The sequence below is a fragment of the Phocoena phocoena genome, chromosome 4, assembly GCF_963924675.1.
Source record: "Phocoena phocoena chromosome 4, mPhoPho1.1, whole genome shotgun sequence".
NCBI classification, from domain to species: domain Eukaryota; kingdom Metazoa; phylum Chordata; class Mammalia; order Artiodactyla; family Phocoenidae; genus Phocoena; species Phocoena phocoena.
The window spans coordinates 62745952-62751809 of NC_089222.1; the positions used below are offsets into that span (position 1 = coordinate 62745952).

At 48.7% G+C, this 5858-nt stretch overlaps 1 pseudogene; it reads left to right on the forward strand.

The window, feature by feature from the left end:
- The first annotated feature begins 240 nt into the window (after window positions 1-240).
- LOC136121983 (5-hydroxytryptamine receptor 3C-like) lies at window positions 241-5330 on the forward strand (annotated as a pseudogene).
- The last annotated feature ends 528 nt before the right edge of the window (window positions 5331-5858 follow it).

Sequence of the window (5858 nt, forward strand, 5' to 3'; positions counted from 1 at the left end):
AAGGAGACACCCCCCTGCAATTATTTTGAAAGATGGCAGCAGGGTTAAAATAAGTACGTGTGCCACTTGAAGGCAATAGAGTCATTTTGTGCCTTTCCTATGGTCCATTATATGCCACAGTGACTCTAAAGTATGAGGAAGCCATTAGCACTGCTCCAGTGACCAAATATTTTTTCTTCCTCCTCTCCAAACTGATTTGTCAGATTACTTTTGGAGACCAGGTTCAGGTCTAGTTAGGGCATGGGGTGGGGTAGTCCTCCATGATATTCTGTTGTCACTGGGGGTGCTCATTAGAGAGATGGCTAACACTACCTGACACCTGAATTATTCAAAGCTAAGGCTTGAGGTGTGGCCTATGGTCTTTTAAGGTCAACATTATCACTAAGTCCCCAGAGAAGAGCCAAGGAGAGGAAGGTGGAAAGAGGTTGGCTCCATGGGGAAGGATTCCTCCTCTGCCTCATTCTCCACCTGCTGCTTCAAGGTAAGATGGGACAAGAGTAAGAGCACAGCATCCATATAACTTCTGGGAAACAGAGAAACCAGGCTAATTTTTATTTCTCGACAGTCAATGACTGGGTGTTCATTTTGGTAAAAATGGAAACTCATGACACTGACAGCTTTGTAGCTCTTTCTAGGGTCCTAAACAGTTAGTTGATGCCTCTCTTAATCTATTTCTCCACTCCCCATACATCTATGGGCGTCTCCCCTTTCCCCATGTCATTCTCTTTCCAGACATATAATCTACCCCACGGTTTCTGGGTATCGACTGATATTGAGAAGAAGAAAATTCTTTCTCAGTTCCCTTAAGCAAATGAAAAGAAAGATGCCAAGGGGAAGGAGGTAGAAGAGAAGATCTGTTGTGAAAGAGGGAAACTTTTTCAGCACAATTTTCCCAGTCTAGAGTAATTTCTTGTTCATTATTGAGAATAAGCAATGAGGGATAGGACAACATCAGAGACAGATAAGAACAGACTCGACCAGAAGATGTTACCACATACATTCTCTGTTTCTGCCCCACAAAGTATGACAAGAAAAGGTTTGGGTATAAGATGGGTATCAAGGAACTCTTTTTAAGATAATCTCAGTGGTGATGAGTCCTGAGTTTTAGAAGAAAACAATTACAGCACAAAGCAAGGACACAATATATATCATTAAACTGAAAACTGAGTTCCTTCTTTAAGGAGTTCCTTTCTTAAGTTCCCACAGATTGCTCACTACCTACCTGATTATTTCTCTCATCATTAATTCATGACCATCTATGCCCTGTTCACATAGTGAGGAGGAGAACTGTGATTGCAAAATCTGTCACTGACATTCACCCAAATGGCTCAAGGACAAAGGTTTGTGGTGAGATTGTTAAGAACACAGCAGGACACTAAAAAGTGGTGGTCAGGACTGAATTTGCATACACATTTAGACAAGTTTTGTGTAGACAGAGAGACAATGGAATCGAGGATGGAGCGCTGACTCGGCTCACCTCATCAACTTCCACCATTTGCCTACCAGCCCAGCCCAAGCTCCCTGGTCCAGGAAGGAGGAGTCCAGACATTTCTCCCATGACCCCTGTTGTCTCTCTGTATAGAAACACTTCCCAGACCCCAGTGCTGGCACTCCTTTCACAGTCTCTGCTCTCTACAGGAAGAGGAGACAATTTCACCATCACTCGCTCAGGATTCGACCAGCATGGGGTGGATCCCGCTGCCTTCCAAGCAGTGTTTGACAGAAAGGCCTTCCGTCCAGTCACCAACTTCAGCATCCCCACTCATGTCCACACCTCCTTCACCCTGTCTGCCATCCTGGAAGTAGTAAGTCCTGACCCAACTCTGTAATGGTTTAGTGGTGAGCAGTGGGTTCCCTGACTGGATTTTGTAAAATTAAAAGCTCATTCTATGGGGTAGGGAGGAATGACAGGGAATGCTACAATGACATCACTGCAGGTAAAAGCTCTCCCTTTTTGGGAATACGCCACAAGAAACATGATCCCAATGGACTCTCATACTGGTGCTTTCACTTGCATTTCTCACGTACCCTGGATTATGTGACCTACCATTTTTAGTGGCTTATGAAAAATATCATAATTGCCACACAAAACAGCCTTGGAAATGAGTAAGAGGTGGGTGGTGGCACTGGACCTGACTTCATAAAATTAATGATCCTGGATGAAAATTGTTTTTCCAGGATATACATCTTTAACTGATGACATCATTCCTGTGGCTAAATGTGGTAAGATAGACTCAGTTTCCCCTTTGTTATGACACCTCTCTTTTTCCACTCCAAGGTCCAACTTCACAGATTAAAATGGATAAAGCTGAGAATACCCACAAATTAGACAAATTCATACAGAACCAGCCAATAATGAAAACATAAAACTTCCTGATTATTCTGCCACTTTAAGGAGGGCAGAGATGGGGCTCAGGGAGCAAGTGGCATAAACCAAGGTCATGGAAACCAATATTTAAGTGGCTCCAACACAGGGAATCCAAAGCCAAGCTCAAGGTCTCCCTTGAGACCACTGAGGGGGAAGTGGAAGCAAGTAAAACTTTGTCAGTGACATTGTGACAGCTGTCACCAGAGAGAGGGTGGGAGAGTAAAGAGATGAGTTTACAAAGGAATGTAAAGTGCAAGAGACAGAGAAAGACTAAGACCAGTTCCCACCCCCTGTTTGTCCCACACCACGGTTTCCTCTAGATCTGGTACAATCCATTCCTTGGGTGGAACCCAGTGGAATGTGGGGGCATCAGGAAGCTGAGCATGGCAACTGAGAACCTGTGGCTTCCAGATATCTTCATCGAGGAGTTGTGAGTATCTGGGCTGAAAAAAGCCAGAAGGAGACCATATCTCCAGGGAAGAGCATGAGTAACCAATAGGGGCCACACAAAGACTCACCTTAGAAAGGAGCAGCATCTGAAACCCCCAAAACATGGCAATAGGTGGAAGGAGGAGGTCAGATGAGTGGGGCTGGAGCACAGGAATGGATGACCTGAGAGAGGAAGAAGGCCAAGTCTGATGGGGAACCCACAGCACTCACCTCCCTGTCCTTCTCACACACAGCATGGATATGGATCAGACCTCTCCAGGTCTCATGGCTTATGTCAACAGTGATGATCACATCGAATACAGTAAACCAACGCAGGTGAGCAGCATCTGCAACCTGGACATCTACTTCCCCTTTGATGAACAGAACTGCACCCTTACCTCCAGCTCTTTCATCTACACAGGTGAGTGAGGCTCACATGTTGAGAGCTAGAGAAAGGGTTTGGGAAGAAGAGGATAGGAAGCTGGAAACAGTGAGGGAATCTCACCGAAAGGGGTGTGAAAGCTAAGTGGTAAGGAATCCAACAGTCTGGGCAAAGGGGTTGGGAGTGCTGGGGGAAGCTGAGTTGCCTGGATCTCCTTTGCAGTGCAGAACATGGTGTTGGGCATGGAGGAGGACGTGCAGGAGATTTTGAAAACATCACAGAACGTCGTTTGGAGCAAGGGGGAACGGGTACTTCAGGCTATCCACCAAAGAATGATGAAGATGCCTGTGGGCACCATGAGTATGACCAAATCATTTTCTATGTGAGCTCAGGGGCCCTGGATGAGATCTTCTCCTTAGATACATAGCTTATGTCCTCCACCAGAATGTAAGCTCTCCCACGAGAAAATAAGCTCCCCAGGGACAGAAATCGTTATCACTTTTTTCACTGATAAATCTCCAGTACCTAAAACAGTACCTGGCACTCAGTAAATATTGATTGAATGGATCCTTCCTGAGGAAGAAACAAAGCTCCCATGGCAGTGATTTATAGTGAGCATGACCCTCCGCCCCCTGCCAGGGCTATCAGAACTTTTTGGAGGGCAGGAATTTTTATATTTATTTTTTAAAAGAGGTGGTGGAAAAGTTATGAAACACTGTCTTAGGGATATTATGATTCCAAATCCTGGTGACCCCCAAATGTCTGCTCTGTCTTGTTTTCCCTCCCCCTGGTTTTCAATGTCCACCAGCAAAGTCACTAGAGATTAGACCTTGATGAGGAAAGCAAGCAGAAATACAATGCACACAATTGAGGGACCTAAGAATCTGGTCCCTCAATTCTGCTAAGAGCACATTGGCAGTAATAAAAATTTAGGTGGAGAAAGTTGAACCTTGGGCCAAGAAGGAATGAGATACATTTCAATGGTAAGCAGCATGGTAGAATCAAACCATGGAAAGGCAGTGTAGTGATTCCGATGGCTTTGCTGGAGAGGCAGGAATGAGAAAGGGACTTGAGGTGATGTTTCCTTAATAGAAAGTAAGGAGCAAATCTCAACTCTTGCTTTTAACTGGCTTGGCAGCCTCCCAGGCTTCTCCTCAGTTGCCTCCCTCTCCCCTCCCCACCAGGTGGCCATCAGGCGCAGGCCCAGCCTCTGTCATAAGCCCCCTGGTGCCCAGGAGCTTTCTGATAGCCATCGACACCCTCAGCTTCTTCCTGCCGGCAGAAAGTGAGAACAGCACCCCATTCAAGATGACACTCCTGCTGGGCTACAATGTCTTCCTGCTCATGACGTTGAATGACTTACTCCCTGCCAGTGGCGCCCCCTCTCATCAGTATGGTCCCTCCCACTTTCCGGGGAAGCAAAGGCAGCAGGGGACATGGTGGGAGGCAGGTAGCAGGAGAACCGCTGCCTCTCCACTTAAGGAGGGAATGGATTCTGAGGAAAGATTGGATTTGGGGGAAAAAAATTGTAGTGAGGAATCTGCCCAGATTTATTTATAGTTTGCTTTGCCTTCAGGTGTCTACTTTGCTCTGTGTCTGTCACTGATGGTGGTCCGCCTGCTGGAGACCATCTTCATCACCTACCTGCTGCATCTGGCCACCACCCAGCCCCCACCCAGGCCTCGCTGGCTCTGTTCCCTGCTTCTACACTGTTCCAGCCCAAGGAAACGCTGCCCCGCTGCGCCCCAGAAGGGAACACGGGCCTGGGCCTCAGCCCTGCCCACCTGCCTGGTGAGGGAAATCAGCACGGCCCACGCGTCCTCTCCCATCACCTCCCCTTCTCTGCTCCCACCTCCTTCCTGCCCCCACAACCCCCCAGCTGACCTTGGCAGCCCACAGCTGAGTCTCTGTCTCTCCGTAGGTGTGAAGGAGCCCGTGGAGTTGGTGGGGAAGGCGCCAGGTCCCAGGGAGGCAGAGCTAAATGGGTGCCCTGGGTCAGCGAGGGCCCAGCAGGAGGACGAGGCTCAGAAGCAGCACTTGGTCAGCCTGTGGATGCGGTTCAGCCACATGATGGACACCCTGCTCTTCAGCCTCTACCTGCTCTTCCTGGCCCCCTCCATCGTCACGGTCATCAGCCTCTGGAACACCTAGGCAGATGCCCACCTGCAAGCTCCAGGCAAGAGCTTCTCTTGCCTCCAGGAACCAGCCAGGCTCTCATTCCTGTCCAAATCCCACCTTACAGCCCTGGCAACCACCTCGTTTTCAACCCAGCCCTTCTGTTCAGTTTCAGACCAGACCTGAATGGTCTCCTAAGCTCTCCTGAGTCAGGTCCTTGCTCCTGCATGCCATCAGCTCCCCTCAGCCCTCCCACGAATCCTGCCTGCCTGGTTCCTCAGGATTCAGGTTCTTGGAATACTTCCTTGATCGAATCTCCTCCAATAAACCCCTTTGCAGAAAGCACTGGCTCTTCTCTGCAGTATATTATAGTTTCAAAACCCTTGAGGTCGGGCTTCCCTGGTGGCACAGTGGTTGAGAGTCCGCCTGCCGATGCAGGGGACATGGGTTTGTGCCCCGGTCCGGGAAGATCCCACATGCTGCGGAGCGCCTGGGCCCATGAGCCATGGCCGCTGAGTCTGTGCATCCGGAGCCTGCGCCCCGCAACGGGAGAGGCCACAACAG